Here is a 15,120-nt window from a genome sequence, read left to right as displayed (position 1 = left end):
GAACTCTACATTCAACAGTTAAAGAAGAAATGACCCAATTATAATAAGCAAAAGATTAGAACATTGTCTCAATGCACATTGTCTCAATAAAATAGTCCTATGAGGAAGACACTATAATAATGTCAGTCCTACACATGAGAAACCCAAGGCTTAAAGAAATTAAGTAACTTGGTTACAATCTCAAAACTAATAAAGGTAAAGCCAGAACCTAAATTCCAAAATCCATGCTTTTTATCTTATCTTCAGAGACCTGGGGAAAGTAATCCTCAACCAAGCAAGTTTTCTTTAAAAAAAAAATGGAAAGAATTTGCTATCAGAGAACAGACTGTGTTTGTAAGACTATTTTCCCATATGGTAGCTCAGCTAAGAAGTCTTTGAAGAAGTTTTGACCTGAGTTCCCAGACACACTTTCCAACAGAGAGTTCTTTTCTAGAACAAACTAAGTGGGTGAGGTTAATCACAGCTTGGCTGTACCTACCAATCTTTCCTTGGCTGAGTGCGCCTGCATGAATCAACCGTCCATCAACAGCGATGTGAATGGTGTAATCTGAAGAGAAAGACAATGTAAAAATTTGTGGTGAGTTCACTTTAAAATTTCTTAAGGGAACAGGAACTGACTTCTTAATGCTTTCTGGTAAAAAGTGACATAATTATCCTTAGAAAGAACTCATTCCACAGACTTTTGAAGTTACTTTCATTTTTCTCTCTGTTCTACCTATGTTGTTATATTCAAATCTTTAATTCCATAACTATTTTTATGCCCATTTTTCTGCTAGTACTGACTATAAAAATTTATAAAATAAATAATAATAATAATTATGGAACACAATATTCAGGGGTTCTATTAAAAATCTTTAATCACTATTATGACATGGGCACTGATCAGTCAAACCAGGCACATGTCAGAATGCCATGCTGTTAAGTACTAGAGAAATAGATCTGTAATAAGTATTGTCATCCTATTCTATTGTTTTGTATTTTATAGGACATTTTTATATCAAGTAACTCATCTGAATATCATAAAACGCAAGTAGGCATGATTATCTCCGCTGCACATACAGAAATCATCAGAAAGGTAAATGATTTTTTCCACTGCTTTTTATAGCTCGTTAATGGCAGAAATGGAAATTAAACTTAGGTGTTATGACTCGTGACCTACTAATGTCTCACTATTCCCCACAGTCTCTGATTCCAAGGAGCAAATGATCCTGATGGAAGAGTGCACACATTTGGAAAATACAGACAATAAACTTAGCAAAGCAAATATATGTGAAATGCGGGTACTTCATATTCAGAGAAGGAAAGTGAAGGATTGAAGGAGTACAAACTGATCTTCCCCAAATGGTGGCCACTATTAAATATTCCTGGAATGGGAGAGGGTCCATAGTTCCAAGTGTCCTTGATCAGATGTATCTTTGGCATCCCCTCCCCAGACCCCAACATTGACACTGTTCACACTAATCCAAGCCTACAGAGCCTAGCTCCTTGAAGTGTGATCCTCAAGTCAGCAGCATGGCCATGACCTGGGAGCATGTTGGAAACACAGAATCTCAGTCTCCTTCCCCCGCCTGCCCACAAAACCTATTCAATCTGAATTTTTGCAAAAGCCCTGGAAGATGTGTGGGTTCCTTAGAGTTTGAGATGCTCTACTCTAGAGAAGCTGTGTGCACCCTCCATTCTGATTGCATGGCCACTGTTAACCACCCATTCCAGATCATCCTCTGGGTCCTCTAGAACCCGTGGTCTATACCGGACAACTTCCATGGACCTCAAACCTCTTTTAAGCTTCTCTATCACACAGAGTTGTGTGCCCATTATGAAATCCAGCTCCTTCCTGTGAAAATTGCTTCCCTTGCAGGCCTCTAAGCTGAAGGTTGTATTTTTTTCCACACCATTACATTGACAGAGCCTGGGGGTGAGGCTAGGTGCTCCCCACACTCCTCACAATCAGTTCAAGTCCATTTCCTTCTTCTTCCTTCAAAAATCCTGCCATGTTTAAAGCATATGCCATCAAGCTCCACCCTTCATCATCCTGCCTTGTGGCAGCCACCTGTCACTGTCATTAGCACCATAATTACTGAAGATGTGGTTTCAAATTCACTCTTACTCTTCGCCCCTTCTACCCACCATATCACCACTCTTCACCTCCTACCCTCTGCTATGTTAGCATTCTTGACCACTTACCACCAATGTCATAGTCACCACCCAGCCCCGCAACCCGTTCTTCACAATCCTTTACTACCTCAACTCCAGTGTTCCCCTTCACCCCACTCAGCCCCCCGCTACCAAGACCATCCACTAGACCTCACTGTTACTAATAACTGCATTGCTTGTAAAATAATTTTCAAACATCTGTTCTTATATTTAAAAATAAGTTTCTTGGCCCTGGCCGGTTGGCTCACTGATAAACCGTCGGCCTGGCATGCAGGAGTCCCGGGTTTGATTCTTGGCCAGGGCACACAGGAGAAGCACCCATCTGCTTCTCCACCCCTCCCCCTCTCCTTCCTCTCTGTCTCTCTCTTCCCCTCCCACAGCCAAGGCTCCATTGGAGCAAAGTTGGCCTGGGCGCTGGGGATGGCTCTGTGGCCTCTGCCTCAGGCACTAGAGTGGCTCTGATTGCAACAGAGCAATGCCCCAGATGGGCAGAGCATCGCCCCCTGGTGGGCATGCCGGGTGGATTCTGGTCGGGCGCATGAGGGAGTCTGTCTGACTGCCTCCCCGTTTCCAACTTCAGAAAAATACCAAAAAATAATAATAATAAGTTTCTTTTATACTCTCCCTTATTCTCCTCTACAAATTCTCTGTCCCCTGCCAGGATCTCCAGCCTACCTGTTCCACCACTTTGTACTGTTCATCACCTGTCTGGCATCCTCAGCTCCCTTCTTGTCCTTTTTAGATTCCATGGACTATCTCTATAACCACGCCTTCTATATACCCCACATCCCTGGCTCCTTGCTCCTCCTATAGCCTGCCCCCTCCCCAGTTTGGCAAAACCCCAATCTGAACTCAATCCTCTACCTAGTCTGCAGCTACTTGCAAGCCTGGCTCCTTGATGGTTCTGGAGAAGAGCTCACTACAGGTTTAACTCATCTCTCTTTAAATCTGTGACTGCCAGCCTGACCAGGCGGTGGCTCAGTGGATAGAGCATCGGACTGGGATGCGGAGGACCCAGGTTCAAGACCCTGAGGTCGCCGGCTTGAACGCGGGTTCATCTGGTTTGAGCAAAGCTCGCCAGCTTGGACCCAAGGTCACTGTCTTGAGCAAGGGGTCACTCAGTGTGCTGTAGCCCCACGGTCAAGGCACATATGAGAAAGCAATCAATGAACAACTAAGGTGTCACAATGAAAAACTAATGATTGGTGCTTCTCATCTCTCTCTGTTCCTGTCTGTCTGTCCCTATCTATCCCTCTCTCTGACTCTCTCTCTGTCTCTGTAAAAAAAAATAATAATAATAATAAAAATAAATAAATCTGTGACTGCCAAACTCAAGTGGGCCTTTCGTACTACAGAGCAATTTTATTATATCCCCTAATAAACTTACACTTCCATTCCTTGACATGGATGTTGTCATAGCCTTTGAGATTTTCAACACTCACTCCTACTCAGCTCTTGGCTTCATTTTTATTTCATTGAGAAAAATCAAAGCCACCAATAGGGAATGATCACATCTTCCCACCCCAAATCCCTCACGCTACTGCTTCTCATTCATAAACTGTTTCTACCCCTATATAAAGCCAAGCCCTCCAATTGTGCACATGATCATTTCCCCCTCAACAAGCTTATTTCCAGCAGCAACAGCATGCTACACTTTGAGATATATATATATATATATATATATATATATATATATATATATATATATATATAAATACACACACACACACACACACACACAGAGAAAGACAGAGACAGAGTCAGAGAGAGGGACAGATAGACAGGAAGGGAGAGAGATGAGAAGCATCAACTCTTCTTTGTGGCATCTTAGTTTTTCGTTGATTGCTTGTTCATTGATTTCTTTCTCATATGTGGGGGGGTGGGCTACAGCAGAGCAAGTGATCCCTTGCTCAAGCCAGCGACCTTGGGCTCAAGCCAGCGACCTTGGGCTCAAGCCAGCGACCTTTGAGCTCAAGCCAGCAACTATGCAGTCATGTCTATGATCCCATGCTCAAGCCAGGGACCCCACACTCAAGCAGGATGAGCCTGTGCTCAAGCTGGTGACCTTGGGGTCTCAAACCTGGGTCCTCTGCATCCCAATCTGATGCTCTATCCACTGCGCCACTGCCTCGTCAGGCTGATCTATATTTTTAAAGATTCCTCCGCTGGCCTCATATTTCTCTCCAGCTATTTCATGTCTCTATTCATCTGGAAAATTCCATGAAATATTGGTATCCTTTCACTCCCACATAGCCTATTCTCTTTTTAACCCACTTTCTGTGGGTTTTCCTCCCACATGGCATAGAAGTCCCTGTTATCAGAGTCACCAACCAATCTGATCTTGCTAAATCCTGGGTGAGTTCTCCACTCCAATCTCAACTCCAGGCTGCTTCCTTCTTATGCTCCCTCTGGGTGCACTGACAACTGATCCTCCCCTAACCTGAATAAAGTGTTTATTGCTTCCAGTTTAGCATGGCTTTTATCCTAGAGAAATGTAAATTTAATAACAGGCTTTTATTAAAAACAAAAATAAACAATCAAAATAGGCCGCCCGCAAAACTCCAAGGAACCTATCACGTGATAATATTTCGGAAATGATTACAGAAAGCTTTGTCAGTTTATTAGCTGTGGAGACATAAAGCAAGTCATGTCATCTCTCTGGGCCTCCATTTATCCATTAGTAAAATGAGAAGGTTAGACTCAGAAAAATTCCAAGATGGTTTACTTAAGTGTGAGAGAGAAATCCTAAGCATCCTTGAGCGTGAGCCGTGTTATTGGTCAGACTCCCTCTGATCTGCCCTTGGGCGCAGAGTAATGCATACTGAAAACTGAGTTTATGTCAAACATTTCTACTACATTCAAAACTGGTTCTAAACTAGGACCTTTCTGCCAGGGCTAAGATGTGTGTGTAATCTGGGATAGCAGGGAGAATTTGGAAGAGTCATGCTGGGAAATTCTGGCAGGCCCACAGAATGTGGCAGACGGAGAGCAACGTGACAACACACATTGTCCCCGTCTTCAGCCAGAGCTCCTGACTCCTGGGGTATACTCGAAGGTACCCAGCACGCATCAAAGGCGCAGAATATTTAGTTCGTTGGCAAGACATTTTGAGGCTAGGTTTTTGCTCAAGGATCATATAAATTTTATTGCACGAAGATAAACTAATTAATGGGACTTCTATTTTTTTTCAACCAATATGCCCAAATGTGAATCCAGGCAACCATGGTTATTTTAAAAATAGTTGCATTAGGAGGCTCTCCATAATGTTAATTGCTAGAAGGGAAGGAAACACAGTCTAGGCTAGATAATTTGCCAAGTGGGAAAGGTCTCTTTGACTCATCTATTCTCACCCCCTCATTATAAACATAGGAGAAACTGAGGTCCAGGAGTAGGCAACCAACTTGTCCAAGATCATATTGTGAGCAGATGTGCACCTGAGTCCAGAACTCAGATCTCCTGACTGACAATCTAGTGTCCTCATCGCGATAACTTTTATTAATAGTTTAGCAAATTCTACTGAACATAGAGCTCAAGAAGGCAGAGAAATAAGATTTTTAAAAATAAAATGAAAGGAAAGAACCATGTCTGATGGAGACCAGGAAATGTTAACCACAGAAGGAAAGAGTTACACAGCTCCCATATTTGTAGTTAAGAGAATAGACTAGGTACTGTTATAGCATATTTATATTTATATGATCCTGAGCCCATGAACCTAAGGCTCTGACAGTGACATTTTTCATTTTTTTGTGCATGCAGCAAATTTTATTGAGTGCTGGCCAGGTGCCAGTCATGGTGTTAGGTGCTGGAAACACAGTTGTAAATGAAGCATGGTTCCTACTTTTATGAAACTTACGTTCCAAAAACGTCGATAGTCCAAAGAAGATAAATCAAATAAACACCATAGAGGAAAGTGATTATAAATTGAGCTTGCTGTGAAGGTAACAAACCAAAGACTATAACAGAAAATAATAACAGTATACTTGCTTTAGGTAGGGTGTTCAGGGCAAGTCTTAGCAAATGATGACATATTAGCCAAGAACTAAAATACGAGAAATGGAAGTTTCATGAGACTGCAGGGGAAAGAATCTTATAGGTGGCAGCAGCTGCACATACAAAGACCCCGAGGCAGGAAACGAAGGTGTGTTGGAGAAACTGAATGAAGCTTTCTGCTGCTGAAACACATCTGGCAGGAGCAAAAGCACAGAAAGATGAAATAGAGGTAGGGAGGGGTCTAGTGTTGTGGGACCTTGCAGAACATATTGAAGATGTTGCATCTGTTCTAACAGCAAAGGGAAGCTAATGTAGGATTTAAAGTTGGGAGAAATGACAATGGTTCATTCTTTTTTTTCTTTCTTTCCTTCCTTCCTTCCTTCCTCCCTTCCTTCCTTCCTCCCTTCCTTCCTTCCTTCCTCCCTCCCTCCCTCCCTCCCTCCCTCCCTGCTTGCTTTCCTTCCTTCTTTCCTTCCTTCCTTCCTTCCTTCCTTCCTTCCTTCCTTCCTTCCTCCCTCCCTCCCTCCCTCCCTCCCTCCCTCCCTCCCTTCTTTCTTCTTTCTTTCCCCTTCCTTCCTTCCTTCCTTCCTTCCTTCCTTCCTTCCTCCCTCCCTCCCTCCCTCCCTCCCTCCCTCCCTCCCTCCTTTCTTTCTTTCTTTCTTTCTTTCTTTCTTTCTTTCTTTCTTCCATGAAGGTCATTTGCTGTGACCCAGCACGGCTAGTAATTACAGGTCCTGAGGGAGAATAATGCAGAATGAAGAAATAAAATTAAAGAGAAAAAGGATGGGATCGGGAGTCCTCTGCAAGCTGAAGGCAAGTCAAAGAGAGCTGTCCACCCCCCAATCCCGCTTTATTTATAGGGCAGAGAGAGTCATTAGTAAATCAATGACATCTCTGATCATATTTCCAAGGCAACCCAAGAATTCTTCCAAGTGCAGAAAACCCCCATCATACTTAACATTTTAACTTCATCAAACACAGAATACAAAGAAAACTGCCTCCAGTCTCTCTGAGGGACATGGAGGATTGGACCAGTACAAACAATCCAGCATCAGAGCTAACATGGAGGTGTGGAGAAAAACTTAGCGTTTAGCAACTTAACCAAGTGAGGTGGGGGTTTTGACAGACTGTCAGCTTACTGACAGTTCCCCACACCTCTGTCTCCCAAAAATCTAAACTGCAAAGACCCTGTCAGCTTGCGGTCCCCAACAGTCACTTCTTCAAGATCACACAAGCTAAGACTAGTTTCTGTCCCAGCAAGGACTAAAACTCAGGAATTCCAACCGTGTGCATGGTGACCTTGAACAAGTCAGTTTTCTCTCCCATATTCACTTCACATTATCAGCAGGAATATCACGTGAGCTGATGGATGTAAAATCCTTCTGAAGAAATGACCGGGCCAAAATGTCCCCACGAGCTCCCCCAGACCTTCCTGGAGTATCTCAAAACCCACAGGGTGCGACAGCCCTTTACTCACTTCTCTGGCATATTCCTTCTTCACAACCTGCCCAACAGAATATGTAATTCCACACCTGATTTATACACTAAGGAAACTCAGGCTGAGAGGGGTTAAAATCTCTTCTCCATCAATACCGAGTCAGTGTTTGCTTCTAAAACTATTAATGTCTATTTTGATCTCAATTAATTATAATTTTTATTAAGTCTCTTCCCAAGCAGAAAGCTTTTTTTTTTTTTTTTTGGTATTTTTCTGAAGCTGGAAACGGGGAGAGACAGTCAGACAGACTCCCGCATGCGCCCGACCAGGATTCACCCGGCACGCCCACCAGGGGCAACGCTCTGCCCACCAGGGGTTGATGCTCTGCCCCTCCGGGGCGTTGCTCTGCCGTGACCAGAGCCACTCTAGCGCCTGGGGCAGAGGCCAAGGAGCCATCCCCAGTGCCTGGGCCATCTTTGCTCCAATGGAGCCTTGGCTGCGGGAGGGGAAGGGAGAGACAGAGAGGAAGGAGGGGGGGTGGAGAAGCAAATGGGCGCTTCTCCTATGTGCCCTGGCTGGGAATCAAACCCGGGTCCCCCGCACGCCAGGCCGATGCTCTACCGCTGAGCCAACCAGCCAGGGCTCCAAGCAGGAAGATTTATAAATCATCAGCCTTTGACAGTGGGCAAAAAAAAGGGGGGGGGGCCTGGCCGGATGGCTCAGTGGTAGAGTGGTAGAGCGTCAACCTGGTGTGTGGAAGTCCTGGGTTCGATTTCTGGCCAGGGCACACAGGAGAAGCACCATCTGCTTCTCCACCCCTCCCCGGGCACTAAGGATGGCTCCATGATCTCTGCCTCAGGCACTTGAATGGCTCCGGTTGCAATGAAGCAAAGCCCCAGATGGGCAGAGCATCGCTCCCTAGTGGGCATGCCAGGTGGATCCCCGTCAGGAGCATGCAGGAGTCTGTTTCTCTGCCTCCCTGCTTCTCACTTCAGAAAAATAAAAAATTAATTAATTAATTAATTAAATAAATAAATAAACCAGCACAAAATCCCAAACTACCCTTTCTATTAAGAAAATATATATCACCTAAACAGGCAGTGGTGCAGTGGATAGAGCATCGGACTGGGATGCGGAGGACCCAGGTTTGAAACCTCAAGGTTGTTGGCCTGAGCATGGGCTTATCTAGTTTGAGCAAGGCTCACCAGCTTGAGCCTAAGGTCACTGGCTTGAGCAAGGGGTCACGGTCTGCTGTAGTCCCCCCACCCCCAGTCTAAGCATATATGAGAAAACAATCAATGAACAACTACTAAGGTGCCACAATGAAGAATTAATGCTTCTCATCTCTCTTCCTTCCTGTCTGTTTGTTCCTTTCTCTGTCTCTGTCACAAAAAAATAAAAGAAAATATATATCTTCTGCCAAGATTCACCAACTTCTCCTAGGGACCCAACTAACTCAGTGTCACAATAATATTCTAATATCATCCTATAATGCAAAGTCACCAAGAGTCATTATAAAGGGCACTTGAGCTTTAGAAGGAACAGACAGAAATGTATCAAATGGTGCCTCATGCTAATGGATTTGGAGATAAAGAAAACTGAGATAAAAGGGTAAGAGGTCCTGCTATCAGCTTGATGGGACTTGGGCTAATAAGCTAGCGCTGAGTGCTGATACTCCGCCTCTCCCAAGGGTTCTATTAATAATTTCCTCAAGAATAAGCCAGGCTTTATTTGGAGGCTCAGGCCAGTGGCTTCAAATGGCTAAATCAAATTTAATGTTGGGAGGAAAAAGGTTTTCCGGATTTGTTTTCATCTCCATCCATTTCGTTCCCACTCAAGAAGAAAAAGTTTGTGTTCTGATAAAGGTTTGTACTTCCTTTGATTAAAGAAGTAGAATTAAGTGGAAAAGCATATCAAACTAAGAGATAGAAAAGTAAAGACTCCTCATTCCAGCTCCCTAAAACTGTCCCTTGGTTACTGGGTCCCTAAAAAGGGTCTTTTCCATCTCTAGACCTTACTTCCTCATCAATAAGTGAAATAGTCACCTTAGATCATTTCTAAGGGTTCTCAGCTCTAACAGTCCCTGATCCTGCACACGAACGCCCACTTTAACTACTCCCAATAGGTCCAGAGGCTGAAATTTTCTAAAGGTGGCTAAGAGTTTATGGGAAGCCACCTTTGTGCTTCCCTGTTCCATCTGGCACCAGTGGTACATATTTGTGACATTGGAAGTCCCAATGACTTCAGTAGAGAAGAACAATCAAGATGGTTAGTTCTTCAAGGAAACTGGGCTATGCCTTTGCTAACATGGGAGTCTTCAAGAACATGTCCATGAGAAACAGGCTAATGACAATAAAATAAAGTAGCTACATGAGGACCTGAGTTCGTCCATCCCACTTGCTGCTCTGGGCTCATCTGCATAAATTCCAACACCCCTTCTCTGAAGACGCACATACGCGTGAGGAAAGTGGGAGAATGGTTGATGACTCCTTCCTGCTCCACTGCCTCTAACTTAAAATAAGTTCATGCTGGTCTGTGTTCAGACCTATCTGCCAGCATCACCATGGTGAAATTTTCCAATCAGTGAAAAAATGAGAAGGTAATGAAGACAGCTGCTGTATAATGAGCCCAGCGAGCGTAAACCAGGACAGAGCCTGTGAAGGGTCAAGGGAAAGAGAGTGCTAGCATCCTCGGCCTCGTCGGCAGGGTTGCCCGGGGGGAGGTAAACGGATTACACGCAGTGCTTATGTCAAGACCTCAAGTTGAATGTTGCAGACATTTGTGTTACTGATATGTGACCTTGTCATTAGATCTGGCCTCTGTGCACTACTATAAATTGCATCTTGATCAACCAAGCCTGTGTTTCTTACTCATATTTTATATGTGCCAGTGCATAGAACTCATTTGGTGGTGTGTGGACCTCTGAGTGGGGAGCTTTATTTTTCTGCAGGGTCCAAGTCTATCTTTTCTCCACTTGCAGTAAATAAGAAGGAATCAAAGAGCTAGATCTCTTTGGGAGGGGGGTGGAGTGCGTATCAACTGGGGAGGCCCGATGGTCTTGCTTCATCTTCCTGTCCCCACCATGTAGCACAAGGTCCAGCACTTGGCAGGCGCTGGTTAGATGCATGAATAGAAGCTTGCATCATTCATCATGCCTGTCATTAATAAGCAGGCTCCTCAAGGGAAGAGAGCCCCCTCTTGTTCACTACTATGTCCTGAGTGCCAGAGCCATGCGTGACTCAGCAAATGCGTGTTGACTGACTTATTGACCATCTTAGAGTGGTCAGCCAGCAATCTTTCAACTTTTTCTTATTAACTCAGTCTCCTACTTGCTGATAAGCCTGAGTCATCTCCATTCTCCTCAAATTCCCTGTCACCTCTTTGATGACTTTCAGCAGAAACTATTGCCTTGCATGTCACAAAAAAACTAAAAGCCACCAGACACAGGCCAGAGTCCCTCAGCTCTCTGCTGGAAAATACAACACCATCTTCCCCTCTGTCACAATAGAGGGGCTGTATTTCCCTTTACTCATGGCCAATTCTACTACAATTTGTACGCTCTTTTCCTCCTTCTCGGGAGTTTTACATACATAGCGTTCCTTCATTCTGGTATAAGTCCCATTCTCTCTCTCTCTCTCTCTCTCTCTCTCTCATTTTTCTTCCCTGTTTCTCCCTTTCCAATGGATTTTTTTCTGCTCTCAAATCAGTCTCTTCCACCATGTAATAATTCTTCTCTCAATTTAAAATCACCCTTTAGTCTCAATCTCACCTCTCTTCTCCCTGGTCACGGCCAAATTCTCAGAATAATTTCTGTCACTGCTGCTCATGAACACACCTTCCACCTTCTCAGTTCTCTCCAGGTCTCTGGGTCAGGGCAGCCCGCACTCCCCCGTCACTGAAATAACACACCTTTCCTCAAGCCAGGACTGGTTTTGACTTAATGTCTTAGAGAATCGGACCTTCTTGACCAGTCTTGCTTTTACTCCGCTTTCTCTCAGCCTCTTTACGAGGTTCATCTTCTTTCTTGCTTTTAAATCCTGAAATTTCTCAAGGCTCAATGTCCATCCCCCTCACATCGACACTCTTTCCCTCCCCCACCTCCCCCACACCAGCGGTTTTTAATCAGCTTTTACAAGCAAAGTCTCACACATTTCTACTGCTAGTTGAGAATTTCCCTATGAGTTCTACATACCTGTGTTCAGCCTCGTCTGGCATTTTATACGTAGCTGTCACGAAAGCATAACAAAGCCAGCATGCCTGAAATTAAACTCATGATCTTCCCCCCCTAAGCTCAGACCTACAGTGATGTTCTTCATCAGTGTGAATGGACCTTGATTTTGTCTGGCATAATTGAATGGATGATTACTCATTCAATGGATAATTCAATGGATGAGTGCTCCATTCAATTACACTAGCCGAAGCCTAGGAGTCATAGTCGTCCGTTTCCTGTCCTACGTTCTCTAGATCTAATCCGCCACCACATTGCCTCACTTCCTTATCTATCTTATCTCCCAAACTGGCTGCTTTATCTTCACCTCTACTCCACAACTCCCTGCACTTGTCTCACAGACCCCCGCAATTCTTTTCTGATACACCCCACATATAATCCTAGCCCCTCAAATCTGTTCATGTAGCGGCTGGACTATTGTTTCAAAATGTAAACCTGGGAATGTCAATGCTATGCTTATGATCCAGTAGCTTCATATTACTCTTAGGCTAAGCAGCAGAATACTTAAAATGACCCAGAAGGTCCTGCATGGACCCTACCCAAATGCCCTTTGCTCTCTGTGCTCTAGCCATATAACCTTTCACTTGGTTTCTCAAATAAAACATGCTTCTTTTCCTACTCATCTCCGCCTAAAATCTTACCCCTGAGCCCCCTTCACCTGGTGGACTGCTACACATCCTGCAGCAACTCAGAGTCTCCTTTGTCCCGCTCGACAAGACCAGGTCTCCCTGTGACATGTTCTCTCTGAGCCCAATGTATTTCTCTTTCATCACAGTTACTCTAACAATAATCATGTATCAATTTAAGTGGTTATGTCATCAAATGACTGTCATGCTGCTAGATTCTAAGCTCCCTGGGGGCAGAATTATACCTAGCATAGTGTCTGATCAATACACATAATATTAATAAATGAATAAAATGCCCAATAAATGGTGGTAATGTGTGTGGTGGTGGTAACAGTAATTGCAGGAGCAATGCTATAACACGCTTTGTCTGTAGATGAGCAAACCTAGGGAAAGAGAGAACCCTGACTTGGCCATGTTCTCGTATGTAGTCAACCATGTTCCCATTTTTGTGAGTCCTAAATACACTCATGGTTTAGTCTGGCAGATCAAAGAGAAGCATCTAGATGAGGATATAAAGATGTGACCTTCACAGGTTGGGGAGTAGATCTCTGTTGTTACTACCTGTCTGGTTCCCTCCTCCCCTCTTCTAGTAGGAAACCGGACCTCCTCTGTAATATACAGTATTAGGCAAGAGATCCAAGCTAAGCCAATCTCATTCATTATTGGGGAAATTTGACTCTCAAGCAGAGATCCAAAGGGAGAGAACATAGTAGAAAATTAAGCGTCAGAAGGCAGCAACCCAAGATGCCATCCGCGAGGGTGAGCAGCGTGGCTCTTCAGAGCTAACCTGGTTTCTTCCCTGCTTGAGGCCAGGCTATTTGTCTCACCCTTTAATTTTGTGAATTACCCAGAGTGCCACAGGTAAACAAGATATTTGCTTATCTGTTTGCTTCTACAGTGTTATTAATGCTTTCCATCAAAGAAAAATTAACTGATGTAGTTCATAAGATGAAATTAATAAATATAGATCAGATTTTATCTCCTACTCAAAATATAATATATCTTCTTTTTGGGTTTCCACACAGCATTTACAAAAATTCATCATACAAAGAAAAAAATCTTAATTTCAAAAGGCAGAAGTTATACAATCAACATTTTAAAATAAATGATAAAAAAGGTAAAATTTAATCATATAAAAAAGTAACCAGGCATAAATCACCTTCAACTAAAATGTGAGGACAAAAATCGATATTATATTCATGCATTCTACTTCAAACCATTTATTGAATGCCTATCATGTAGCAGTACACCAGCCATTGATCAAATCTTTGCATTAGTAGATCAACTTCCATGAACTGTTAGTGCAGGAAAAGAGCATTTATTGAATGCTTACTATATGCCAAAGCCATGCAATACTAGTTTGGCATTTAATCCTCACAACAATCCTAAATTAGGAATTGCTAATCCCATTTAACTGATGAGAAAATTGATGCTTACATATGGTATAACTTGTTCAAAGTCGTTCTGTTTCAAGCAGCAAAATTAAACCGTGTCTGCCTTCTTTTCACTACACTGGTAACCAGTTTAGTATTATCACTAAAAGCAAAACCTGTGAAAGAAACATCAGACCAGAAGACCAGAATGGGGCTGTCTATCATAACAAAGACGCTAATGTCACACAAGCAACCAGCCTACCGTCCTCACCTCTTTCTTCCCTCTTCCTTCTTTCCTTTATGTGTACAGCCATCCGTTTAACCCAACTTCATTGAGGACCCCATGCCCTTTCTATGGTGTCACTATGCTAGCCATGGAAGTAGACTAGTGAATAAGACATCTTAACATCTTTATTGGGCAGCCTGACAATGCAAGGAAGGAACTGCAAAAATCCCTTGGAAGCTACCAAGTATTTTGCCAGAGTGTTACTGGAACTCACAACAACCCATACGTTTATGAATTGGGACACTGGAGTACACACACATAAAATAACCTGCCCGGGGACACATTAGACCAAACACAGTCCCCCTGCTGGTAGACCTGGGATGCATATGCAGGTTTTCCGACACTGAGATTAGGACTTCCATCCAGGGCTACCTGACCATCTATTCCCCATTCTCTTCCCTGGCGTGGACTCTTTAGTGGAATAACCAAGGACAAGCTGCAGCTGGAGAGTCTCAGGGAGAAGTGGGGAAGCACAGATGCCAGCCACACTGATGCGCTGGCATCCTTGTATTCCTTTCGACTTCCACCCCTGTTCATACTGTCCTTCCCAGCCAGCTGTGCTACACCTGGAAAGACACCTTCTGAGCAACGATAGTTCCCTCTCTCCTTGCTTTTGATGTTTGGCTTGGAAGACAACCACCAAACTAATTTCAAAAGCAAACAAGAAGTGTGTGTGTGTGTACTTGTGCATGCATGTGCACGCATGTGTACATGTGTGTGTGTGTGCGCATGTGCAAAAGGAGGGAGGAGGAGAGGGAGAGCACTGGGACCTGGGGACAGGTGTGCAGACACTTTCTCAGCTGCTGCTTGGACTACCTCTTCTGCACTGCCTGTTCACTAGCCCTGAGAAGTCCTGGTCACATTAACACACATCTCTTAGTATTCAAACCTTGCAATCAATAGTCTTTTTGACCTCAATTAAAATAAACATTTTCATAGTTAAATTCTCTTATTGCATATCTTATTGTTAAATATTTATTTTAAGTGTTGTATTATTTAAAATAATATGTATTGAATATTTCATTGGG

This window comes from Saccopteryx bilineata, chromosome 4 (assembly GCF_036850765.1).
Source record: "Saccopteryx bilineata isolate mSacBil1 chromosome 4, mSacBil1_pri_phased_curated, whole genome shotgun sequence".
Lineage (NCBI taxonomy): Eukaryota > Metazoa > Chordata > Mammalia > Chiroptera > Emballonuridae > Saccopteryx > Saccopteryx bilineata.
Note: the sequence above shows the minus strand (reverse complement) of the source record.